Here is a 27,450-nt window from a genome sequence, read left to right on the forward strand (position 1 = left end):
TAAGGCCACTGGCTCAGGGTAGACAACCTGTTAACAAAGGAGCTGGAAAAGCCAAGGCCCACTGTGTGTGCATGTATGCGTGTGTGCATGTGTGTATGTGTGGCTGGGAGGGCAGAGTGGTGCTTGCCGGGTTCCCCCCACAAAGAATGGGGCAACCCCACTGGGACCCCAGGGCTTGCCCCTCCCCAAAGCCTCCACTGCCCCCCTGTTGTCCCGGGGCTGGGCTGCGGCCATCCTGGCTGGTGTCCTGTGTCTGTGAGGCCTGTGGAGGTCCACACAATGACACATATCCTGCTGTCCCCAAGAAGTCAGTTCAGAAGCCCCCCATTTCTGACTTCTAAAGTTTTGGGACCTCCTGCCCCTGCCTTGACTGTTGAGTGGGGGGCTTGGGCAAAAAGCCATTTTCAGGACCCCTTCGATCACCTCCTGCCTGCCTTGGCCACCATAGGTCAAGACTTCAGAACTTCTCATCGTCTTTGGAAAATATACTCTATTGCCTAGATCTGTTTGCTTCTTGGTTTTTTGCCTGTCTTGTGAGCATAAGGACCTTGTCTTACTCACTGTGACAGCCTCAGCTTCTGGAAAGTGTCTGGCAAATAGTAGGTGCTCAGTATAGGTTTGTTGAATACCTAAATGGAGAGATAAATGAAAAAGGAGGCAGAGATTTAAACAGACAGGCACGTACAGAAAGAGGGAGAGAGATGGAGACATAAAAGGCAGAGATGGAGATATAGATACACTTGGCGAGACCTCCTGGTCAGGGCCAGCTGGAGGGGCAGCTAATGTCCACCCGCCTGGAGGCAGGGGAACCCAGGGGGCTCTGGCCAGGCCTATCAGGGGGAGAAGGGAATAGGGTAGATTATGGGGCCTGCAGCCTGTGAGCCTGGCGGGGGTCTCCGGCCCAGGACAGGTCACAGTCAAGGTGAAGAAGGCCGTGTCCAGCAGGGGCTGGCCCAGCAGCCAGGGCCCACGGCTGGCGGGGGCTGATCTGGCCGTGGTGGCGAGTACAGGCCGCCTCCCTCCGCTAGCAATTTCCCTGCGGCCACAGCCTCAGCGACCAAGAGTAATGAAACAGAGGAATGTCGGTGACATTTTTCTAAAGAGGAAAAATGTGGGGTTTCAAGTCAAACTGAAAGACTTATTGGGTTCGCAGGGAGGCTAGAGCTCACTTTGGAGAACAAACTGCCAGATAAGGGGCACGACTGAGTCCCCGGTAATGTTCACTCCGGCCGGCCCGACGCCTGCCGACACTGTTTTGACTACATTGTTCACATTGATTTTCCTCCAGTTCCTCAGACGTGGAGGCCCGGGCATCTCTGGGGAGCATCACTGGGGAGGCTGAGAAGGTTCTTTGGGGAGCGGAGCCAAGGCGGCTGGAGCACCCAGGGCAGCTGGGTGGGCATAGCCCTGGCACCTGGTGGGGGGGTGGTCATTGATAAAATTGATGACAATATTCAGTGCGATTTGCCCAGTATATTTTCCACCACCCCCCCGAGAAAGTTTCTTTTTCGCTTTCATACACACCGTTTTATTTCTGATCCTCAGAGCAAACCCAGGAGGCTCAGAGAGCTAGAGGGGCTTGCGCAGGGTGTCGCACTCAGCCAGTGGCCAAGGCCCAAGGCCGGCCCAGGTCTCCTGGTTCTCAGGCCCCCTTGCCAGGAATGTGGACTTCTGGTTAGCAGAGGGCTCTGGTTAAGTGAGGGTATCCTGGCCAGTCCTGGGGGTTTAGATGCACCGAATTTCAGAATCTGCCCACAACCCCCAGTTTCCCCTCTCCTGCAGCATCTGCCCATTCAGCGGACCTTCATTTCCCGAGTCACCTGACCACCACCTTTGTCACCATCTTCATGTTGGTTCTGGAGCATCCCCCGTGTTTAGCTGTGGACGGTTGATGTCTCGAATTTAACACATTCTGAACTGAACCCACCAGCCCCTCCACGTCCCTCCTCCAGCTCCTCTGGGATTGCCACGTGGCTCTAGAATAACAAGGCCACCTCTGTCTTCCCTGGAGGCCCTGGGATTCCTTCCCCCACCCCTACCCCTGGGCCCAACTGTCCCCAAGGCCTGGAGAATTTACCTTCCCAGTCTCTCTTGAATCCATCTGCGTCTTCACCTCCCCACTGCCACCAGCCTATCGAGGCCACCATCTTCTCTCTCTTTGACGACTGCCCTGGGCTTCCCCAGTCCTCCCCAACAGCCTTCCTTCCACGCAGCAGCTGGAGGCACCTCTCCAAAATGTAGCTCTCTGCGGGCTTCAAATCCTTCCTCCAGTTTCTCAGGATATATGGGGTCTGGACTTTCCCTACCCACCAGCCCCACCTCTTCCCCCGACCCCTCACCTCTCCAAGTTCCACCCTCGTGGCCAAACCACTTCAATTTCTCACTCTTCTTCCTTGGACGTCCACCCATCCATGCTGCCCCTTCTGCCTGGAAGGCCACAATATTTTGGAATAATCTGCTTTCTTGTCTCCTTGCCCAAGGATGGGAGCTCCTTGGAGACTGGGCTGGAATTTACCCAATTTTGCATCCCCAGCACCCACTACGTCTTAGCTTCATTACATGGACTGTGTGCATGTTCACTGAATGATGAAATGACTCCAGCCTGCTGGTCAACCACATCCTCAGAAGAGGTGATCTTAAGCACTGGGGGCTTGTCCAGGCACATGGCAGTTCCCAGAGGTCTGGCGAGCCAGGCAAGGGAATGTAGTGGGGCTCAACTGTGCAGAGACAGTCTTAGGGGCTGGGGATAAAGTAGGGCTCACTATTTGAAATGTATGGTTGTTCAGGGAAGATTCTCAGGCAGAGATGGTTTGAATCTTGCGTGGGGGATGGGGAGGGAAACTTGCCTGGGGAAGGCATTCTCTGGAAGGTGTGATGGCCTGTGCAAAGGCACAGAGGTCTGAAAAGGAAATTGCTCCAGACTGGGAGGAGGGTGGTATTCAACAAGGAGGTTTTCTGAAGCTGACACTGGAGCAGTATCAGAAAGGCAGACTCAGAGAGGGGAGAACTTGCAGAAATGTCAAACCCAATCCTCTTACAGCTGGGGAAACTGAGGCCAGGGGTTGGAGGACCTGCTGGTGATCATACAGCAGAGCCAGGGGTAAAGCCAGGACTCCCGATTCTGAGTCCAGCTTCTTCATTTGGGACCAGCCTTATGATGCATTCTGAGGAGGAAAATGAGAGGTTCTTGGCTGACAAAGAAGCCTTTGGGGCCAGGGAGGGAAGTGCCAATTCTTAGACCTGTTCGGATCACCTCAATTTTACTTGAAGGGTGGGGGTCACAGATGCACAGACGGCAATTTCCTCAGAGGAAACGAGCTGCCGGCCATCTACGGGGTAAAATGTCTCGGGCTGAGCGCTTGGAGACTGGACGGGTAGGAAAGCGGAGCAAAGGGAAGTGAACCTTGCAAATATCTAGGTCACACCTCCTGCCAGCATCTGCCCGCCCTCTGTCCGTGGCCAGGTTGGGAAAGCGCTTTCTTTCTGATCCTGTTCCAGCCCTGTCCAGAAGGGCCGGGTGGAGCTGGTGTCTGGTCCTTTCATTAGCCAAGGCCCCGGCATAATAATAGTAACAACGAATAATAAACGCTACCACTGATGGAACAGGTCCCCCAAGCCCCACATTCATTGCACATTGCCCGTCTTACTCCTTTGAATCCTGAGGAATTGGGCACCTATGATTCTCCCCAATTCACAGACAAGGAAACTGAGGTTCCGTTGTGTGGATTCACACCCAGGTGTGCTGGCTTCAGAGCGCTAAGTGTTCTGGAGCATCCCAGGCCCGGGCTCAGGGTTTTACCCATGGGGCCACGTTAGAAGCCGGCCGGCCCCAGCTTCTCCTGGAGGGTGTCTGGGCTTCTCGGTTCTGTGGTCTAAGAATATTAACAAGGCACAGTAGCTGCCCCAAGATGCTTGGTCTAGCGGGAAGACAAGGTGGCCCTGTGATGCACCTTACAGAACATCCCCAAGGATGCCTTCCCCATGGTCCCTTGCACGCCCTGCAGGGTGCTCTGCCCCTCCCCCACAGCTCTAGCTCCCAGTGGTTTGCAGGGCATTTGCCTCATGTCAGTCCCTCCCATTAGATTTCTAACTCAGAAAGACTGAGGCTGTGTCCCTAGCACAATACCTGGCCCTCATAGGCCCTCCCTCAATGCTTATTTAACACTGTAAAATAAACATACACACACACATCAAAGGAAGTCAGCGTATGTAATAAGCAAGGATATGTCATAAGTGGATCACAAGCAAGAAAGTGTTTTGAAAGAGTTACATTTTAAACATTTTACACAATTGAACCATGTTTATTATGGAAATACTAGAAAACCACAACAAAGATTTAAAAAAAATCACCCCTCCCCAATAGTGGTAGTAGCCACAATTACCATTTTGGTAAATAGCCTGTCATACATTTTAAGCTACATGCAGGCATGTGGCGTTGTCCAACTCCATTGGGCACAATTCATATTGTATTCTGAGGGACTGTGTAGTTGTCCAGTGCACAATCTGGGCAACTGTGTATGGTAACCCCAGATGTGTATATGTCCGTTGGTGTTCATTCTTTACAGAAATGACACAAACTACACAAGCTGTTTGAAAAGCTACATTTCTCACTAATAAATACTGTGATACTGTGATCATCTTTTGTGCTAACAAATATCTCATTTTAAATGTTTTTAAAATAAGAATTTAAATTATTGGGTTATTTTCCATTTTATTCCATTGAAAAGAATACCACGATGAACATGCTTTTGGGGCATTTGTCTATTTAAGTTTTTCGGATAAATTCTAGGAGTTCTGAGCAACCGGCTATTTGATGTTTGAGACTTTTGATACACAAACTGCCAAATTGTCCTCTAGGAAAGTTCCACCAATACTGCAGGAAAGAAAGAGGCCAGTGTAAGTTTGATACAACTGTGGGAGGAGGAAGAGGAGAGGGACTGATGGGATATTTGACTCACTAGTGGTTTGTAGGGGATGCTTTCTCTTTAGGAGGTAGAGAGAGGAAGAGTTTATTAATGAGGGCTCAGCCTCCTGGCCTATAGCAATAAAGCCACAGCATCCTGGCTTCGACTTTATATTCTGCCCTGAATCTCTATTTGACTTTGATCAAGTCATTTCCATCTCTGCAGCCTAGTTTCTCTACCTGTAAACTAGCAAGACTGGACTAAATTAAGATCATCTTGTGATTGATTGGTAATGCCTGCCACAGAGGGCTGTGTTGAGATTCCACACCGTCTAGACTTGGCAGAAAAGAGTGCTGTAATCAATTAATGATGTCTGCCATGGGTGTAGGGACTGAGGTTATGGCACCTTTGCCATATGTTAGCGATTCCAGGACTGAGGGCTCTTATAGACCATAAAAGCTCTGAAAAGGCAAGGAACTTTTTCTAATATCTTGTCCCTCATGGATGTCTAGATTTCAAGGAATGCTTCATCGTGTTAGCCAAGTGCTCCCACTTTAGTCTGTCTCATTCTGAGTGTACTGCAATGAAGCTAAGAGGCAAATGACATTCAGTTTCTGTCTCTCGACCCTAATCTGCCTCTCACGACATCGTTTTCAGCCTGCAGAGGGAGGACTGGGGATTTCCTGCGATTTCTGTATTCCATTCAGTTTTTATCATTTTAAGGTTCATGCGTTTCTAATTGTTATGAATACCATGGCAAAATTAATAGTTCTATGGTTGGTTTATTACATTTAGTAAAATTATGTGCATGCAGTGTTTGCCAAGAGAAGACGCGGCAGGCTCCTTAATCATGTAAAGATGATAATTTAGTTGTTACACTTGTTGAAATGATGGGATTAATTTTTTAAAAGTTTGCAAACTGGAGGAGAATTGTAGAACATTAATTTAGTTAGACAAGCAAGCCGACAACTGACAAATCCTTTCAGCCAAACCCGGTAATGGAGATGCTACGGACCCAGTGGGGAGGAGACTCATCAAGGAGGCATAGGCACATTCAAGGAATTGGGAATGTGACGATGGAGAGTGCTGTGTGACTTTGGGGGAGCCACTTTCCCTCTCTGGGCCTTTGATTGTTTTCTATAAAATGAGATTAGATATGTGGTTTTCAAATCATATCCTTCAGAAGCTCTAGAGTTTCAGAACATGTCTTGGGGGCTAAAAGAAAGGCAGATGGATGAAGCTTCAGTAGAGTGAGTATCATTTTGAAGGAGCCTGTCCACATTCCTTTTTGGGATGATAGCACCTTGGTTTTTACCTTGGACAATCTCTCTTCCCTCTTTGTCATCAGTCCATGTCATTCTGGAGGGGTTAACCAGCCCCTGGCTCCAGAGGGTGGCCAGTGACTCAGGATTGGCCAGTGAGATCAGCATATTGACCTGGCTACAGTGATTTCTTTGGAGCAATGACATGACTCAAGTCTGATCAATTAGAGCCAATGAACCTTTTTCCTGGTACCTTTGCTGGAACTTCAGAATGAGTCTCTTTTTCCTTTGGGGTGGTCGAGCCAGGGGGAGGGAGACTAGAGCTTTGGAGGCCATCTTGGTCATCATTTGGGGGAAAAGCCTGTCTGAGAATGCAGCCAACGCAAGGGAAAGTAGAACCAAAATACAAGACAGATTCCCCATGTCACCCTTTCAACTCCTGGATCCAGCCATACCTGATGTCTTGAAATTCTTAGTTATACGAACTTATACCTTTCTTGTTTTTGGCCTCAGCAACTTTGAATTGAGTTTCTGTATCTTACTACTCAGAGTTCCAACTAATGTGGACTTCAACTGGGGCCGAGCTGTTTTTATCCATTTTATACTTTGGAATTTCATTTAAACATTTTGTTTGAACAAAGGATTCTGTTGTTAAAAAGTAGGACTAAGACTAGATGATTCCTAAGGGCCCCTTTAGCTGTGACATCCTGTGTCTCCACGGATGACAGCTCAGGTGTGTGTGTCCACAGGTGAATGAATTGGGTGCAGGCACATGCAGAGGACAGAGGCTGACTCTAGGTCAGGTTCACGGAGAAGGCACCATTTGGAGTGAATCTTGAAGGATTAGGAAGCATTCTCCAGTGGGAAGGAGCAAGCAAATGGGATTCCAGGCAGAGGGAACAGCCTGTGCAGATGGTCTGGAGGTGTAAAGACAGGAAGGACTTTGGGGAAGACTGGAGAATCTGGTGGGGCTAAAGTAGACATTTGTGGGTGGTGAGAGAGAGGAGGCTTGAAGAAGTGAGATGAAAAAGAAAAAGGAGGCCCCCCCATTAAGGGCCTTGAATGTCAGCACAAGGAGATGGACTGAGATTGGCAGGCAGTGGGCAGCCATGGTATGTTCTTGAGGAGGAGAGAAGCAGGAGAGAAGCAGGAGCCACTGAGGGCTAGGGGCTGGGAACAGGACAGACTGTGGAAGGGAAATCAGTCTTCCTGGGTGTCTAAGCCCGAGACTTCTGATCCTTCTGTCTGAGGCAGGAGGCGAGGAGGGACCCCACGTCCCACTGCCTGCATTCCAGAGCTGGCTGGGCCTCACCGTTCCCAGCCCTGGAATCTGGGCCCTATTTTGAGGAGGGAACCCTGGGAAGCTGCTGGGTGGAAACTGAGAGGGAAGAGAAGGAATTCTCGGCTCTGTTGGCTCCATTTAGCTGGGGGTGATTTACAGGGATGTTGTCCTGGTTCCCAGGGAAAATCAATCGTTCCCCATCACACTGGGGACTTTGAAAATTCTTACACGTTTCGAGGGGGCTTGGTGGTCCCTTTCCCCAAATCCAACCACATGAGCCACATGATATTCCCTTTCCAGAATTTCCCTTTTCTTTTACCCTCACTGTTCCATCTTCCCGGATCACCCTTCCCAACTTTTTCTTGCCTGAGGGTAATGGTAACAATAATACAGGCAGGAGAACCTGGGGCCACAACAGCCGTAAACCTGTGTTGCACGCCTACTATGCGCAGGGCTAAATGCTCCCTGGGCACTTTCTCACAAAATTCTCTCAATAGTTGGAAAAGGTAGAGACTTTTAATAGTCTGAGTTTAGAGAGAAGGAGGCCCAGAGAGGTGAAGTCGTTTGCCTAATAAGGTCTAACTCTGGGAAGAGGAGGAGGAGGTGGGATTTCAACCTAGGGCTGTCTGGGATGGGGCAGGTCTTGGGTTTGGGGAAGACTGGCTGGGAATCTGGGAAAAGGCGAGGAGTGAGAGGAAGGGAGCGATGATACACAGAGGGGAGGGGAGGGGAAGAGGAGGAGAGAGAAACGGAGTCGGAGTTGTGGCTTGGCAGTCCCGATTGAGAGATTTCTGGAAGACGCAGCAGAACCATTTACAATACCTGGCCGTGAGGTTCCAGGTCCAGAGCAAAAGGAAAAGATCGAGGCAGGAGAGGGAAGACATGGGGGCTCTGTGTTAGGAGGGAGGTGAGTGGGGGACCCACCATAGGTGAGAGATGGGGTACAGTGAGCCAGAGCCCCTGGGGGCCCCAGCCTGGGCAGAGGCGGAGGGCGTGGGGCTTGTCAGGGATAGATGGAAGGCCAGCCCTGGCTGCTCTGGCCTCTGAGCCTCCCTGTTTATGTCATCAACCAGAGAGGGACCACGGAACTACAGGAGCTTTTGCCCACTCACCTTGACCAAAGTGCAGCTTCTAATGCAGAGAAGTTGCAAGGCAGGGAGATCAGGTTGTTGGGGAAAAACTACTTCATTGAAAAAAAACAGCCATTAATTTGCAAGGCAGCATGGGTAGTGTGGTCTGGGTACCAGGCAAAGCCAAACATGTTCTGCCTTCAACTCTGTCCACGTGTCTCTGTGATGGCGCTCTGAGCTCGCTGGGAGGTGCTGTCCAAACCTCCAAGTCACCATTGGAGGTTCTTTGGGCTGGGAGGTGGGGTGCATGTGACCACCCCTACCCCGATGGGCACAGACACACAGGGTGACTCACAACCAGTGCTGTGACTGGAAAGCGAGTGCTAACCCCATTTCACAGATGAAGAAACTGAGGCTCAGACCAGGCAGGTTGGAATCTGAACGTGGGGAGGCCTCTCACGCTGCCCTCTTGCTTCTTCCAGGGCCTGAGAACTCTGGCTCCTGGTTTAACCATGGTGGTGGGTGTTTGGTTGGTTGAGAAGGACCCCCGTTTCCCACTGTCCCCCCTACCAGCCCTTTGTGGGTCCCCACCCCAGGTACAGTTTGAGGTCTGAGAGTTTAGATGCTGCTGTGGCCAGTGCCTCCAGGGGACCTCAGTCAGCGTGTGCCCTCAGACCCTGCCTCTTGCTTACTGGGATCCCAGAGCTGCAAGCCACCAGTGAGATGGGGAGAGAGGGGGAGGCCGAGAGAAGAGGGGGAAAGTGTGGGAGAGTCTGGCACTTAATTCACAAGAAAAGCAAATGGAATTACACCCATAAACAACTGATATGGTAATAATAACAATAATAATAATAGTAATAATGGCAGCCAGGCAGTCTCGAGCACTGTGCATGTAGCAGGAGCTTTTTAAAAAATTTTTTTAATGAAGTATAGTCAGTTTACAATGTTGTGTCAATTTCTGGTATACAGCACAATGCTTCAGTCATACACGAATACACATATATTTGTTTTCATATTCTTTTTCACCATAAGCTACTATAAGATACCGAATATAGCTCCCTGTGCTGTACAGTATAAACTAGTTTTAGCAGGAGCTTTTCATGGATTATCTTACTGAATCCAGACTCAAGCCCTAGGAGGCAGTACTTTTATGATCCCCATTTTACAGTTAGGGAAACTGAGGTTTAGGAAGCTGAAGAGAAGGGCCTAGATTCCGGCCCTGCTTACTGATCACCCTACACTGTGCAAGCCCCTCCTCCGGGGGCAGGGGTGTGGCCGACACGACCTCTCCCGCTGTCCTGTCTGCAGACCCTCTGTGCACCTGCGCCACGTGGGCCCAGAGCTGACTGGTGACCAGCGGCACATGTCTCTCCCCTTTTCTGAGGCACCTGTGGCTTCCAGGGATACAGTGTCACTTCAGACAAGGTGAGCTGGGCCAGGTGGCTCCCCTCCCTAGGGTGTGGCTTCCTCCCAGATCTGGGCTGCTTTCTCAGCAGCAAGAACAGGGAACAAGGCCTGTGCTTCTGCACTGTGCCCTGCACAGAGCCAGGTCCTGGCTGCGTTATCTCATCTAATCTCATATCACCCCAGTGATATAAGACCAGTGTCCCCATAAACTAAGGCTCAGAGAGGTCAAATGACCTACTCAAAGACACACAGCAAAGAGCAACAGGGCTGAGGCATAAACGAGTCTCTCCCTCCCTCAGTCTCTACCCCTTAGGGATCTGCCGAGTGGGGCTCCTGCCCCAGGCCGGATGTGAGTGACACGAGTGAACAGATCCGGCAGCTCTTACATAACACGTCCTCACCCAGCCTGGCCCAGATCAAACGCGTGAGATTTATGCCGAAACAAGCCACAGTGTGTGTTTAATCCTGAGGCTGTGATGACCACAGCTTCAGCCTGATTTATGAGGCTGTCATATTTTTATATGAAAATCACTACCTGCACATATTCTGGTCCCCCTGGTGGGGATGGAGTCGAGCCCCCTGCTTGAGATGCACAGAAGGGAAGGGGAGTCCCAGTTTCTGGCCTCTGGGGATTGCAGCCAGAGCTGCCCGGGGATGGCGACGCACACACTCATGCCTTCACGCACAGGTGCACACACTGCAGGCGTGCCTGCGTGCACACACACGTGCACATGTCACGGTCATGCCCCCATGTGCATACATGTGTACACCCCCCATGTGCACAGGGATGCACCCAGTCACTCACGGACAACCATGCACCACCCAGCCTTGGTGTGTGTGCACGTTTGTGCAAACCCCAGCAAGCATATGCAGCAGGCGCACCGACACGTACACACACCAGTGCCCTCATACACATGTGTCCACACCGCAAGCTGCTCACATGCACACTTCTGGGGCACAAGCATATAAATGTACACACATACTCCATGGACACACTCATGTACATGTACAATTTAATGCCAGGCCTGCAGGTGTGGAGGAGGCTGAGTGAGAAGATACAGGGAGCTTGGTTCGAATCCTTGGTTCGCATCCTAGCTGTATGGCTTTGGGTAGATATTTAACTCTCTGGGCCTCAGTTTTCCCATCTGTCCAAAGGGTCATATGAGAGCCAGCTCTCAGAGTGTCTGTAGGTTGAGGGAGGCAACATTAGGAAAGAGCCAAGCACGAGATGGGCTTAGGAACTGGTGGCTCTTAGAACCAGTGGCCGGATCTGCAGGAACCCTGAGTCTGGATGGTGTTGCTGTTTCTCAGCTTTGTTCTTTGGGCCTGATCAGTTCCTTCTCCTCTGCTCCCATATGCACCCCGCACTGCAGCTCTCTGCAAATATTTATAGTACCCTTTCAGGCCTTCAGGGTTTTAACCTTGCTGTTCCCACTGCTTTAAATGCCCTTCCCCTATGTCGCTCTGGAAAACTCCTACTCACTCTGCAAAACCCAGCCTAGGAGTCCTCCCCTCAAGAAGGTCCTCCATGAACACATCCCCCTTCCATGCATGCCTACAGGTACCTGTTCATTTGCCTACCAGCCCCCCGTCAGTCTCCAGTGACTGGTATGCAGTGACTGCTCACCCAGGCAAACACTTAATAAGAGATTAGTAAATGAATCTCCTACTCTCAGGACAGTGCTCTTTTCCCATCACCAAATTATAGGACTAATGATAACAATGATGGCTGACACCAGCTGCTTCATGACAGGCCCTGTGCTAAACACCACACTTCCTGCTCCCACCAGCTCCATGGGGCAGGAACTGTTATTAACCCATTTTACAGATAAGCAAGGTGAGGCACGGAGAGATGAGATGGCAGTGAGGAGATGAGCCCAATACCTGCTGGACAGCAGTGTTTGAGTCTTAGCTGCATCCCATGGCGGATGCACAGATCAGTGAGTGGGTGAGTGAGTGAAGGAATGAATGAAAGAATGACAGGCTGAATGGATGAATGAAGTGAAGAAAGGCAGACGTGGCTCCCTCTCCAGCCAGGTGGCCGAAGGGGTCCCTGGGAAGCCTTCACTTTCAGATGGGCTCCATCCACCCCCAATCCCCAGCCTCCTTCGTGTTGTCTCGATGCCAGGGGTCCCGGGGCCGTGGCATCCTTGGGGAGGGCCCTGTGGTCTGAGCCCTGGCAGCCACATTGCCCCACAAAGAAGGACCAGCCAGGCATCGCCCCAATGCCCAGCCCTCCTGTAGCCAATGGATGGGACTCATCCGCTGTGAGCTAAGACCCTCTTGGCCACTGCAGCCTCCTCTCGATCTGCAGAGAGAGGAGAGCCGGTCAGCAGGGGCCTCCTGCTGTGACGTTGGCCCATAATTCACACGGGGAGGGCGTCCGGGGTGTTTTGACTACACTCATAAGCTCCAGAATTTGGGTCTGTGAGTGCCGTCCTGACAGATAAATGGGTTGAAATTCAATTGTCTGTGACAAGAGGGCCGATTTCCCCGACTGCTTTCCAATGGGTTCTGCACGGCTCACGGGAGGGAGAAGTGGGAGGCCCAGGCTTGCCGTACCCGGCTTCTGGCCAGCTGCCTGCCTGGGGGCCTCCCCCAGCCCTGGCCACGCTCCCCAGCCCCCAGCTAGAGGCCAGTGCAGGCCCCCCCTGCGTGCGTGTGCAGAAGGTGGCGGGGGACAGGCGAAGGGGCTGTGCTGAGAGACTCCATCCACGGCGACCTGGTGGCTGCCTTGCTGTGTGATCTTTGACAAATCTCCTTCCCTCTCTGGGCTTCAGTCTATTTGAAAATGTGAGGATTCATTGTCTCTCTTTTTTCCCCTCCCCTTCTTTTTACGCCCTTCCCCTCCCTCCCCCTCTCCTTTCCACTTTCTCTGCAGACCTTTATGAAACCCCTACGTGTCATATGCTGTGCTGGGTGCTAACAGTGTGGTAAGACTTACAAGGGCCCTAGTCCTCAAGGCAATACATTCATACATTCATTCATTCAACAAATATTTATTCAAGGTCAACAGTGCCTGGAGCGGGACCTTGCCCTCCTGGAGCTCCCGGTTCAGGGGGCGACATTAATCAAATCAACCCACCAGTGCAATCACCATGCCAAAGTGTGCTGGATGGCTATAAAGCGAAAACTGAAGAGGAAAGGCTTGGATACAAGAGAAAAGTGGGGAGTCTCACCTGGAGGGGGCAGTCAGGGAAGCTTGCAGAGGAGGGGCATTTAGGTTGAGCGGCCGTGGGTGAGTTTGGGGTGAGGAGCATCCTGGGAGGAGGGGCAGCCCGCGCAGAGGCCTGGACCACGAGACTCCGAGGGGTGCCGTGGCTGTTCCAGGATTTCTAGGGGTGAGGGAGTCTCCTTCTCTGCCTCCTCGGCTGCCTCAGCCTGTCCCCTGCTGGCCTGGACCTTGGTCCACCCGAGAAGATGCCCCACTTCAGCGTGGTAGGAAGATGCAACCGGTCTTGCTGACTTCCTCCTTGAATACTCTCTCCCTGTCATATCTCAGAATGCTACAAATACCTCAGGTAGTAAAACAAATAACACAGGAAGCAAAAGGTAGGCGTGGGGCACAGTGCAGGGAGAGGCCTGGGGGAGGTCCCATGGGGCTGCAGGGGGCGGGGTGAGGAGGCTGGGGGATAGGGCCTGCCTATGACTGGGCGTTCTGCCCACTGGGGCCTCAGTTTCTGCATCTGTGAAATGGGAGCAGGGCTGACCAGATGGTTCCTTTCACCTTCAGGAATCCATGATTGCTGAGTAGGTTTAAAAGATTCCTGACATTTTTGATTTCTAGAAGCAGCTGAGGGGAGGAGGGGCTTTGAGCCGAGCCTCGGATTCACATAAGCCCTGATCTGAATCCCAGCTCTGCCTCTCCCAGGCTGGTTGGCCAAGCTACTCCAAGCCCTTGTTTATGGCCAAGCCTCAGTTTGCCTCATCTGAGAAATGGGCACAGTCTACCAACCATGATGGGTCATTATGAAGCTTAAACAAAAGGACACAGTGTTTGCCAAAGGATGGTCTGCATTTCACCAGTGAGTAAGACAGGAGATGAGCTAAGGTTTTTGTTTTTATTTCATATTTATGTATTTGTTTTAATATATATTGGACGCAGATCTAATAATCACATCCTACCAGTGGTTTCACAGATGTTGTTGCTTCATATGAGACTGAGGTTGAAAAAAGCAAGATAATTTTTAAAAAGACGAATAAATAGCTGGGAGAGGTATTCGAGGAAGGCAGCAATGGGGAGATAGCCCAAGTTCGTTCAGGTTGTGAGGACGCTCATGAAAGTACTTAGCATTGTGTAGGGGGCTTAGCAACGGCCCCAGGGTGGTCCGTGGCTGTGATGTGATAAAGATCATGATGATGCGTGGTGATGGTGAGGATGAGGACGGTGATGATGATGAAGATGGTGATGATGAGGACAGTGATTATGACAATTTCTGTTGTTCAGGTGACCAACTCTTGTGCTACTGGGGAAGTGCTTTGGTTAGATTGCTGTGTGGCCTCAGGCCAGGCTCTTCCCCTCTCTGAGCTGGGACTCACCCGCCTGGAGAGCTTGGTGGATGACGATGCCCTACAATTGCTTACGGCTGCTGAGCCTGCTTGTTTTGCTGAGGCCCCTAATGTTAAGTCTTTGATGAGGCCACCTCTGTCCCCGAGCTCTCGGGAAACTTCTGGTGTAAATAGCCAGGCAGAGCCCAACCACCGGAGCATATGATTGAAGCCTGGCAGGGCCTGGCCTCTGCCTCCCGGCCAGAGGTGACACAGACACCGCAGTGCTTCTGCCAAACCCTGTGATTTATGTACCTGCCCTGAAGGCCACAATGTTTGCACTTTTTCAGCTTGGGAGGCAGGGAGGCCAGGAGGGTACCGGGAAGGGGGTGTTTAATGAGGCAGGTAAATATTAGGTGAGCAGTGGTGATGGCCACAGGCCGGGGGCTGGGCGGAGGGCGTCTCCTGGCTGGGAAGCCTAAGGGAGGGGCCCTGACTGTGTCTGGGGCCTTCGGTGGCTGCTTCACAGCCCAGTCCCTGACTCCAGAGCATGTGTCTAAGCAAGGAATCACCTAAGATGGGCAAGACTAACCCTCAAACAGCTTTGCCTGAACCAAATTCACATCTTGTCTTCCTTCTCCAAGGAGCAGCTGGAATGGCTCCCCAGGAAGGAGGCCAGGACTAAGGGTCAGGGTCTTGGATTCAAATTCTGCTTCCCCTTCTGGGTGACACTGGGCACCTTATCCTGCAACTCTGAACCTCAGTTTCCTCTTCTGTAAACTGAAGTGAATCACATGCAGCTGAGAGTCTAGAGGGGGAGCCAGACTAGGATGTGGGTGACGGCACTTGGCAAGAACAGTGCATGGCAAGGACGAGGCCGGCAAGTCCTCTTGCAAAGTCAACAGCAGGTGCTCACTCACGTCAGCTCCTGCCTGGTCTTGAGGCTTGAGAAATACCTCTCAAGGGTCCTCAAGAAGAGGCCAAGATATGATGTATCTGCAAGAAAGGGCACCCCAGGCAGAGGGAACAGCATAAGGAAGGCCTGGAACAGCATGTGGTCAGAATCTGGGCACGGTCAGGAAACCATGACAAGTCTGGGTGACAGGGAGCAGTGCAGGCGGTGAGGCTGAGGAGGCTAGAGCGAGGGGTGGGGCAGGATGGGGGTTGGGGGCACAATCAGATTAGAGCTTGCTTTCTCTTCCGCTTTTGTGTTTAATGCCTTTATACGTGACCCACGTGTGTAATTTTATACACCTGCATAAATGTCATGTCACCGATGCGTTTCTTTAGTGCTGACAGTTTTATTTCCTTTCTTTCTCTTCCTTTGGCTTCCTTCTCCCCTCCTCCCATCCCAGACCACCCTCCCAACCGGATTAACCCCCTAGTTAACAACCTAGTCTTAATTCTTCCGCAATTGTCACACGGGTCCCCAGGCCCCTGTCATCATAATCAGATAGGTACAAATACACATGTGAGGCTTTGTGATTGGTTTCCTTTTACAACAACTGGATCGGATTGCAATCCTCGTGTTTCTCCCTCCAAAAGTCTCCTGGTCCCCCCTGAGCTGAGGGGTGTAGCTCTGGTCCCTTTTGTCGAGGGCTGCGTAATATTCTGTGGCATGGACGCAGCCTCGTGGACCCACCGTTTCCCGGCTGGAGGACATTAGTTTAGTTTTGCCTGTCTGTTTTTTTTTTTTTTTCTTTTTTTGCCACCACAAATGATGCTGCAAAAAACATTCTCAAGCACGCGGCCTTAAGTGCTGTGCAGTTATTTCTGTGGGAGAGACTCCCAGGAGGGGGATTTGCTGGGCCCCAAGGTAGACTTTACATTTGCAGGGATAGAACACGATTACTTTCCTAAAAGGCTGTAACACTTTACATTTTTCGGCAGTGAGGATTGAGAGGGTATTTTCTCCCCAGTCTAGTGGGAGTCAGGGATTTGGGTTTTCCCAGGCTTTCTCTGGATTCAGAGGCGGGAGGAGGTTACAGGCAAGATGCACTGATTCAGTTGATTATTTGACTGATATCTGCCAGGCTGTGAACTCTGTGAGGGTGGAGTCCGGTCTGTCTTGTTCAGCGCTGGATCCATCAGGAGTGGGATACACAGAGGCGGTGCTCAGTGGACCCGAGTGAGAGGAGAGGTGGGTGGACGGTGGTGGATGGGTGGGTGGGTGAAAGGGTGGGATGGTGAATGTGCGAGTGAATCAATGGAAGGAGCAAGTCCTAACTCCTCCCCTCACATTCTGGCCTCAGCCCCTCTACTCAGCAGCCCCGAGGGGTCGTCCCCAAAGGGCCAGGCAGCTCCAGCCTCCTCCTGCCTCCTCTGCCCTCTTAGAGGTGTGCGCTGGGGGGAAGTGTGGCTGCGGAATGAGACCCACGTTCTCCTTCTGCCTCTGATGCTTCCTAGCCTCGGTGTCCTCGTCTGATTCTGGGTTTGGATCTGCCCGTGCAAGGATGCCCTGAGGAACCGCGAGGCTGCTGTGCTCTGGTAAGAGATGTTATCATCCCTTACCTGACCCACAGGGGGTCATTCTCACCCACCCGCAGGGTTTTGAATCTGGCTCTGTGAAGCTCTCATCTCTACTACGATCCCACAGGACCTACCAATGAGCCCACGACTCCCCACTCCACTCCCAGCCTTTCTCCTGGACCCCAGACTCACCCCGCCTCCACCTGCTCTCATCACCCTCACCTCTGACCTTGTCTCTTGTGTTTTTGCTTTCCTCCCAATCTCAACACCCAAGCATCACTTCTCTGACTGCCGTTGGCTGCCCTGCGCAGCCTGGGAACTCAGGATAACACGTGGAGGGAGGAACGCTGTCCTGTATGTCAACCCAGCTCCATTCAACACGGAACCTGAGCGTTTTTCAGCCTTTGTTCCGTGTGGCCCAAGGGAGGGATGGATGAGTAGGGGCTCATGAAGCTCAGTGTGAAACAGATTTGTCTGGACCTGAAATACAGAGCAAGCTCCCTGTCACTGGAGGCATGCAAGGAGATTCTAGACAAATCATTGACATGGCTCCTGGCAACAGTGAAGGGGTTTGACCAGGGGATTTTTAAGGCCCTCCTCAGCTCTGGGTGCCCAGGACTGCTGGCTGGACCCTGGCCAGGATCTCCTTGCTTGGAATTGCCCCGAGCTCGTTTGTGTTCAGGCTTCCTCACTCCCAGCGTGTCACACTGGCTTCTGGCTCCTCAAAACTGTCGGCTTCTGCCAGGCAGCCCCCATCATTGGCTAGAAGGGCCCCCTCCCTGCCTGCCTCCTCCTGGGCCTGTCCTGTTTGTGAGGCTGTTGTCTGGGATTGCCGGGGCAACGCTGGATCCGGGCCGCCGCTCTGAGCCCCTCGACTTTTGGCCCTTTCCACGCTCTTTGCACCCAGCAGCTGCTCCTGTCTCCTGTCTGGGCGGGTCCCTGCGGTAGAAACCCATCGATGCAGGCATTTGCAAGCCCACCAGAGCTCCGTGGTTTCCTTCCTGGCTGTGTAGGGTAGAGTCAAAACCCAGGCTCTGCAGCTGGCTGTCTGGGTTCAAAACCTGCTGCATCTGCTGCTCCTTAATCTTCCCCATGGAGATGCTCGGTCCTCTCTGCATCCATCAGAATATGACAATGCTTTGGCCTCTGGGAGGGAACCTGGATGGGCCTGGGTGATGAAGACGACCTCTCTGATGAGGGGACCGAGCCCACCGTGCCTGGACTGACGTTGCCTCCCCAGTGGGTTCCTCTTTGGTTCCTGGCAGAAACCTGGGCATCCATGGTGACCTGATGGGACCACTTATTCCCCGAGATCCCCAGCATCCCAGTCATTCCTCTCCCGTCCGTCACCTGACTCTGGGCCTGAAGTGGGGCAGGCGTCCCCGAGGCCTTGTCCTTCTGAGGCTCCTCTTCCTCCTGGACCTGGTGGGAGCCAGCGTCCCCTCCCCTCCCCTCAGCGAGACAGAGAGGCTTCTGACGAGCCCAGAGCCCCGGATTGGTAGGTGAGGACACGGACACCGCCCCAGTTTACTGAAATTTCACTGTTTAGCTTTAGATGGCTCACATCCCTTCTCTGGGCCTGGTTTCCCATCAAATCAGTGATTTTAGAGAAGATGAAATCTTAGATGAAAGGGCACGCACGAGAGAGGGGTAGACCAGGACACGGGTGGGGGTCTAGAAAATTCTTCCACGCAGATGAAGGCAAGGGCCGGGGCTGGCAAAGAGAGAGGCTGAGCGGGCAGGATTTAGAATCCCCTCACCAGGCCTCCTGTCCTCTCAGAACTTGCCACTCCCACTTCCCCTGCCCTCGGGGTCCTGTGCCCTGCTTAGAGCCAGCCGGGTAACGGGTTCTCTGAAGGTGAACAGCTTCTCGGGCTCCGAGAGGCAGGTGGCCGTCTGGGGAGCCAGGAGCGGCCTCTTTCCTAGCAGCCAGTAAAGCAGCACGTTCTGTTTCTGCTGGGAGGGTTCTGACTTCACAGTTTGAGTATTTTGGGAGAGACTGTCTCTCCCACATCTGGATCGGGGCAGGGACCAGCTGTTGCTCCTGTCTCCATGTAGACGCTGTTGTCACGAGTGGGGCTGGATGAGTGCTGGGCGGGGACTGCAGAGGAGGGAGCTCTCTCCCTGGACATCTGGTCTCCTTGTAAGACTCTGGGCTGGGCTGTAGGACCCCGGGGGCTTAGACCCAAGGGCCTAGCTTCGGATTCCAACCCCCACTCGCTCACTGTGGGACCCTGGGGGCACGGCTTTCCCTAACAGCCCTGAGTTCTGGTCTGTAAGTTGAAGGTGATGCGTGGGGCCTGGGAGGGAGCAGGGAAGATAAAGTGAGACCATGCACCAGGATATCCGGGGCCCAGCCACGGCGGGTGCCTTCCTCCCCTGCCCCTGAGGGTTCTGCACACAGAGATGCGACCAGGGCACTTGCACAGGGCGGGGCGGGGCGGGGGAGGCACCTCCCGAACTCCAGCCAGTGGATTTAGTTCTGGGGCATCTTTCCCTGATACATACACTCCCTCTCCAGTTACACATGGAATGGACAGACATCTGGGGTGAGATAGACACAGACACAGATGTGTTCACACCCACTAGCACGTGAGCACCCAGCCTGCCCTAAACACACACACACATACACACACACTCAATCCAGTTCAGCCCAGTGAGTGCATTTTGAGCAGGTCATGCTATGCAATTCTTCCCAACGCTGAGAAAAGCAGATCAGGGCCTCCTGGAGCATCCAGTCTACAGGAGGAGGCACACTCTTCCCTGAACCCCAGACAAAGCACACGGAACAAAATCATTCAGACTGGGGAGGGGCTGTGGTGGAAAAAACCAGGGGGTTGGTGGTAAAGGTCTGTGGCGGGGGCAGGGGTCATCATTAGATGGGGAGGGGGTCAGGGAGACACCCTCCCTCCATCCAAAGCCATATTGAAATCGTGAAGGATGAGAAGGAGCTGGCCATGGGAAGATTGGGGGCGGGGGGGCAGAATGTTCCAGAAGAGCAAACCTCAAGGGCACAGGTCATGAGGAGTGGGGAGATGGTAGAACAGACTGGGCGGAGGTGAGGCAACCAAGGGTCCCACGGCTGGGGTGTTCAGATTTTCTTCTGCATGTGTTGGGGCTGTCGGGGGTGGAGCATAAAACCTTATCAGAGATTGCTCAAAGACCTCCACACCCACCAGGGAACCCCCTCTCCCCACCGCTGCTCACAGGGATGCACCGCACACGTCCAGGCACGCACACACCATCCGTCCTGGGAACCACACGTGTGCGGTACCCACCTGGGTACATGCCTGCGTGGTACCTGCTGCAGCACCAGGCGTGTGAGCTCTCAGGCAAACACCCAATACACCCCGGGGCACACCCACACCTGGGGCGCACCCCGAGGGCCCCAGGGACGCCATGGCTCCCTCCTGATTTTCAAACTGGAAAAGGAAGAAGCCAGGAATTGAGCTGAACTCCTCAGCAGAGTATCCGGGGAGAGTTTCCTCAACCTAGGTCCTTCCTGGACCACCTTGATGTTGTTCGCCCCATTTATCCCACGTCATTCTTCAAACCAACTTTACATTAACTCACTTAAAAAAGATGTTGGCCTCAGCCTTAGCAACAAGGTTGAAAGTGGTGAGATTTTTAATACGTATTAAAACAAAAATTTGAGAATCACCAAAAAATAACAATAAGTTTTTATTTATTTATTTATTTTTTGCCTGTGTGCTGTCTACTACCATCTCTTGGCCACTGGGATGTTTAAACTCATTTTGGGACTCACTGATCCAGTTCAACCATCTTATTTCATGGAGCGAGCCTCAGAGAAGGTCAGTGATTTGCCCAAAGCCACACAGCAAGCACAGCTCAGGTGTCCTGCCTCCCAGGCCTGGGACATCCCTCAAACACGTGGGCATCAGGAGAGGTAAAGCTCCCCCAGGGGTGGGCCCTGCCTGACTCTGAAATGCGAACAGGCTGAGCTTCATAGACGTCGTCTCTGTTCATCCTTGTTCTCATTTTAAAAGTAAGGGAACTGGGGCTCAGAGAGGGAAAGCAACACGCCCGAGGACACACAGCAAGGAAGGGCAGAGCTGGGATTTAAACCCCAGATCTGGATGTCATGCTGCAGAGGGTGTGGCTGAGGATATGTGGACCAGTAGGAGGGACGCTGCTGCCTGGGGTGAGAAATCTGTGGATACAGACCAGCTGGGGGCCTTCAGTTTTGGGGGCCGACCCACCTCCTTGTCTTCCCAGCCTGAAACGTAGATGCTGCTGTGTCTTGCTGCTCTCTGGAATGGACTCAGTTCTCAGGGGCCTGTGCCACGTCTGACGTGCTACGTATTTTTAACTCAGAGAAGAATGCCCCAGCCTTTCGGAGCCCCCCGCCCGCCCCGCCGTACCTCCTTGGGACCAGGAATGTGACTTGCTTCCTGCCTTCAGTAGCCTCTGGTTTTCGCCCCAGCCCCAGCAGCCCCATCTTCTCAAGTTGAGACAGCAAAAGGTCTTGGGAATTTTCGTTAAAACTCTTAAACCTGGCTGTGAGCCAAAGGGAAACAGCTCTGAAAAGGCTGACACTGTCTGGGAGATGATAGAAATACGGCATTCCTGCGGCAGGCGGTTCTTGAATTTACAGGGGGTGGCAGGCAGGCCTGTGAGCAACCGGGCCGGCCCTGGTGGGGGCATTTTTGCAGCCAGGAAAACAAGAGAATTCGTAGTGGCCAGCTTTGCAGCTTTTGCTGGGGGCCGGTGCTAATGGGACTTCGTGCATCAGCTCAGCAAATCTCACGAGCTGGATGAGACAGTGGCTAATGTCAGCTGTCCATCATCTCAGATGGAGAAACTGAGGCTCAGAGAGGGGTAGCAACTAGGTGAAGGTCACACAGCCAAAAAGTAGTAGAGCTGGAATATTTGACTCCAGTCTTTACCACTAAGTCACCATGCCGCACACCTGGACACACACTCACCCACTTGTACACACACAGAATCACACTGACACAATACATGCATGTCCACGGACATGTGTACACACATGTTCATACACGCAGTAACTCATACTCACGTCCTAAGACCCGAAACCAAAGTGCTCACCTGGCTCTCTGGAGCAGGGCCAGGACTCTGTCCCCCAGACCCTGAGAGCATGAGCTTCCTTCCGCCCCTTCCGTCCTTCCCTCCCCCAGATGTTTGCTATGACTCCCGCCAGCCAGCCAGATGTGCTCAACACCCCTTGATGTCTCTGAGACCCAGAGGCTGAGGGGGCTGCTTGATTACCCCCAGATGTCTCTATGACACCATGTCTGGCTCCAGGTTTAGAGGACCCAGATGCCCCAAAGGGACCCATAGCCCCTCAGGGTCACCAGGTTCTCATCAGGCAGGGACGAAAGACCAGGGCCTAAGTTTTGTCCTCTGAGTAGGAGCCTTAAGGCTGAGGTCAGCTTGAAGCCACTGTGGGACCTGGGGCTGACCTTCTGCCTCCTCTGAGCCTCAGTTTCCACATCTGTGCAATGGGAATAGCACAGCCAGCTTGGCCGCACAAGGGAGTCATGGGGACTGTTGACACAGAACTGAAAGCAATCTCAAAGATCTCCTAGCTCCCAATTTGCAGAGGGGGAAAGAGACGTGCTGCCAGGCAAGGAGAAAATCGGGCACCAGGTCGCAAATCTTGGCTGGGTAACTTTTTATATTTTGCATAACTAGCTCCTTCAGCAGCAATGTGTAACAGAACACAGGAATGAGAAGATTGTTCTGTCTTCTCGCTAGCAGGCTTGTTCTGACATTTCTTTTCTGCCCCAAGATATTTTTCTCAGGGATTACTGACCAGCAAGATGGAATTTCGCCAAAAATACTCAATTGGCCCCCATACTTACACCCTTGTTATAATGTTTGCCTCTCCCCGTTTTCCCCCAGGCTCTCCCAACCAGATTTGGGATTTCAAGGGCAAAGACACAAGGACCACGGTGCTGTGTGCCGACATGAGAGTGTACCGTGTGCGAGGCCGGCCCTCTCCCCACAAGGAGGCAACAGGGAGGCAGAACATCACAATCTCAAGGCTCCTGTGGGCTCCTGAGTGAGCAGAGATGAGCTCAGATCCTGGTCAAGCCTCTCACCAGCTGAGTTGACCTTGGGCACATCGCTTGAGCTCTCTGAGCCTTGGTTTTCTCATCTGTAAAATGGGGATGATTACGTTTATGAGGCTTAAAAGAAATAACAGACGCACGGTGCTCAGAGAAGCTGGCACAGGAAATTCTTGGCTGGCGTTCGTGGCCTTGGATGCTAAGCCCGTTGTCCAGGGTGACAGGGATGCACTGAGGTAGCCCAGCTCCATTCAAAGGCAAGCGGCCAGGTCAGAGCCCTGGGCGGGCTGACCCATGGCCAGCCCGCCGGGTGATGCATGACGTCGTCCTCCAGGCCTCCCCTCTGGAACAGACCAAAGTTCTCAGCAGACGCCACACTTGCCCTTCCTAATATTGCTTCTCAGACAAAGATTCCTGTACTTAGTCCCTGTGCACTTGCTCAGGCTCAGACCTATAAAAAGCTGACCGGGCTGTTATTTTAAGGGCTGTCACTGTGTTTCCCTCAGAGGGTCCCTGCTGGAATTGGCCTCTGGTTCCCATGGCTGGTGACACAGCTCGGAGCCAACTTTTAAGGACAAGGACTAGGTAGCCATTTGCAGCTGCTACCATGGTTGCAGGGGGCGGAGGTAAACTTACACTCTGAGGAGGGGCAGCCCCCCCGGCCCTTTCTCTTTTCCCTCCCTCCTCCTTCAGCAGCCTGCGCACCTACTGTGTGCGTCCTGGGCCTCCCCGCTAATCATGTTACAGACAAGGAAGCCACAGCTCAGAGAGGGACGGCGCTTTCCCCAAGGCCACACAGCACGAGCGAACGTGTCTCCTAGGCTCCCAGCACCGAAACCCCTTCCTGGTTGCCCCACCTCTGCTGCCTCTTTCCTTTCCCACTGCCTCTCGTCCTCTCACAGCTCTTTCTGTTCCGCTTCCTGCATTCTTTTCCTTCCTCCTCCCTTTCCCTTTTCCTCCTCACTTCCGTTCTTTCTCCCGAAGTCTCTTGACCCTGCCTGCTTTTCCTGCTGTGATTATCATCAAAACATGGAAGACTCATCAGGAGAGAGTGATGACACCTAGCAGCGCTTTTGGGCTTTTCCTTAGTTCCAGGGTCGTGAACTAAGACCATCCTGTGTGTAACATCCTCCGACACCCTAGGAGGTGGGCATGTTATTTCACCCCTTTACAGGCAAGGATGGGGGACCCAGAGGAGGAAGCCACCTGCTGACGTTGCAAGGGAAGCTGGGGCTAGGGCTGGGGTCTGAATTTTGGTCTGGCTGACAGCAGGGACCCCACACTTTATCTTCCTGTTGTGTTAGATGTGCAGGCACAGCCGCCCCCCCAACACACAAACACGTGGAAAATTAAAGTTTAACTTACAAACCATCCAGTGCACAAAGTTTAAGCAAAAGCTCAATGCATTTTTACAAATGAATGTTGCCTGTGACAAAGCACATTCCCCACACCCTGCAGAGTTCCCTCGTGCTCCCTCCCAGGGGACACCCAGAGTCCACAGTCTTAACCCCAAATTCTGGCCCTAGCCATACCTGGTCTGGAATCCCCACTGTGTCACTTTGAACAAGCTACTTCACCTGTCTGAGCCTCAGTTTCCCAATCTGTACAATGGAGCTATTCCCTGTCAGGGAAGGGACAGAGAAGCTCTGTCCAACAGAAAAATACCCAGAGAAAACTGGGGTTTATTGTTAACATTACTAATATTCCAGAGCCTCGGGGCTCCCCCACTGCCCTCAGTCCTGGAGACAGATGTTCCCCCCAGGCCTCCAGCCCTTCTCTGAGTCCCCAGGCCCCAGCCTGAGAAGACACCTGGAGCCAGGTCCGCCTCTCCAGGGAAATGAGGCACGGTGGCCCCTGACCCCAGCCACTGCCCGACCCCTAGGCCGCAGCCTGCAAAAGGCTAACCCCCTCCCCACCGCCCCGTGGCCCCCCTTGGCGGGCGAGGCTGCCCCCGCCCCGCACCCAGTCATGTATTTTGTATTATAAAATGACTGCCGTCGCCATGGCAACATAAAAGGAGCCGATCTCATTACTGGGGCCCGGACACATTATTTTCTCCAAGGAATTTCTTCTTTTCATTATTTCCCTCCAAAGGTCAGTTATCCTCTCAGGCGGGGCGGGGGGCGAAGGGGGGGGTGTCCGCGAAAGGTGAGTCAGATTCATGGCAGAATTCCCCTGGCGGAATTTACAATCATTTTGCCTTTTTCCTCTGCTCTAACACCGGTGGAGAGATTTTCCTGCAGCGAGCGGTTCTCTTTAACCCCTGCAGCCCTGGGAGGCAAGCTGCGTGCGCAGCGGACTGGGCTGTCCCTACTGCGCGGCCCTGGCAATCTCCACCTCTCTCTGTGCCTCCCTCAGATGGTCACCTGAGGCCACCTGACTTTATGTCCTGAGGACAGGGGGATCTGGAATGTGTCCCATTTGCCATGGAGAATTGGGGGAGTGGGGAGGGCACAAAGATCATTTGTTTTTTCTCTTGGTCTTCCTGCTGGGAAAAAACATCTCTTCAAAAGTCAATAATAGTGATAATAATAACCATTCATCTTGCTATTTGGAAATGTCATGGGCTCTGCTGGGTGGTGTAGTTCTGGCTCAGGATTTCTCTTGCTGTTGCTGTCACGGGTTTGGGGCTCTTGTCTCTGAAGTCTTCACTGGAAAGTCTAATTCCAAGGTGGCTCGCTCACAGCTGGCTGGTGGTTGGGGGCTTCGGTACCTCTGGGTCTCCACATGGTTGCTTGAGCATCCTTATGGCATGGTGGTTGGCTTCCCCCAGAAGGAGGGACCCAAGAGAGTGACATGGAATCTACAATGCTTTTGATAACCAAGGCTCATTGTGTCCCCCACATTCTATTGGCCACACAGACTAGCTCTGATTCATTGTGGGAGGGGACTACACAAAGGCATGACTGGCAGAAACCAAGGATTCCTGGGGGCCTTCTTGGAGGCTTGGTACCACACAGTACTACCCTCTTTACATATTTGATGTCATTGAATCTTCAAGATGACTGTTTGAGGCTGATTCCCATTTTACAGAGGAGGAAACCGAGACTTAGAGGAGGAAAGGGACTTGTCCAAGGCTTGGAGACAATCCAGTATGATTCCAGCCCTGGTTTCCTCATCGTACCCATCTCTCGTGGACCCACGACCTCTGTTGGTCAGATTCTGCTGGTCTGGAAGGATTGAGATCTGCTGGGAAGAGTAAACTCGGGGCAGCCTGAGTCTGTGTTGCAGCTGGTCGGGGCAGAGCAGGGCACAGACACTCAACAGGGGAAGCCAGTCAAAACACTTCCCCCGACGAAGCCAGTGAAATAAGTGTGTTTGTAAAACTGACAGCATTTTTGTTGACAGGCAAATGTCTATATCACATGGCAACAAATGGCTGGAAGACGCAAAAACGCAGTCAATCATCAGGAATTTTTTCCCTCCTGTCTTTAAAAAAAGAAAAGCTCTCCCACCACCAAACAGGATGAGTGATGTTTGCAGATCTTTCTCCCTGATCTAGCAAGTTCCTGGGGCGCGGCGTGGAAACCCAGGGGCAGCCCAAGTCTGTTTGAACCAAACACGGAGAGCATGTCGGGGTCTTCTCAGGAAGTGGGGCATTACTGACCTGACGGAGGAAGGGCTGCCCTGAGATGCACTGATGCTTCAGGGGTAAGAGAAAGACCCAGGGATGAGGGATGCAGGACACCCGATCGATTGGAAGCGACTTGTTTTTGGGCTCAGTTTGGCTCCAGGTTGCTGGCTGACTTTGAGACAGACAGCATTCCTCGAGTTCTGATGTGCTCAGAATCTCCTGGAATAGCTGGTCTAGCTGAGAATGCAGAAGCCCAGGCCCAGCCCCGGAGATTCTGATTCAGCGGGCTGTAGCAGGCTGTATTTTTAATACCTGCTTACCACTTCCCAGAGACACTGATGCAGGCGTTTCCGGGGCCACTCTGAAAATCGTGTGGTGTGGAGGAGAGACTCCATGCTCGCTCTTTTCTTGGTCCAGCCCAGAAACTGGTCCTGCTTGTGGGCTTAGCTGGGCTATGTCTCCAGGAGGCCATCTCTGATTCTTGCTCTCATAGGATAGGTCACCCTTGTCAAGATCTTGTGTCTACCCACTTCATTTTTTTCTGGCTCCATCTTTTAGAGCCACACAAGGGATGTCTGATGTTTGCTTCCTCTGCCTGGTATCACTCTTTCACATTTGGGAGCCTTTGGTTCACTCATCCATTCATTCATTTGAGCATCTACTGCATGACAGTGGCTGGGGATACAGCAATGACAGAGATACCCCTGCTCCCGCAGAATCCACAGTGCAGTGGGGGAGATGGAGCAAATGAGCCAAGAGACCAATGAGTGAAGTATCTGGAAGTTGTAAGTGTCTCCAGTGGAATAAATGAGAGGTTTAGATGCAGAATGAGGGGGCAGCTACTTTACACTGGAGGGCTGGTCAGGGAAGACCTCTCGGAGGACAGGACTTTCAGTTTGAGACCCGAAGGTGAGAGGAAGCTGGTTACATGAAAAGTGGAG

The sequence above is a fragment of the Camelus ferus genome, chromosome 32 (assembly GCF_009834535.1).
Source record: "Camelus ferus isolate YT-003-E chromosome 32, BCGSAC_Cfer_1.0, whole genome shotgun sequence".
In the NCBI taxonomy this organism is placed as follows: domain Eukaryota; kingdom Metazoa; phylum Chordata; class Mammalia; order Artiodactyla; family Camelidae; genus Camelus; species Camelus ferus.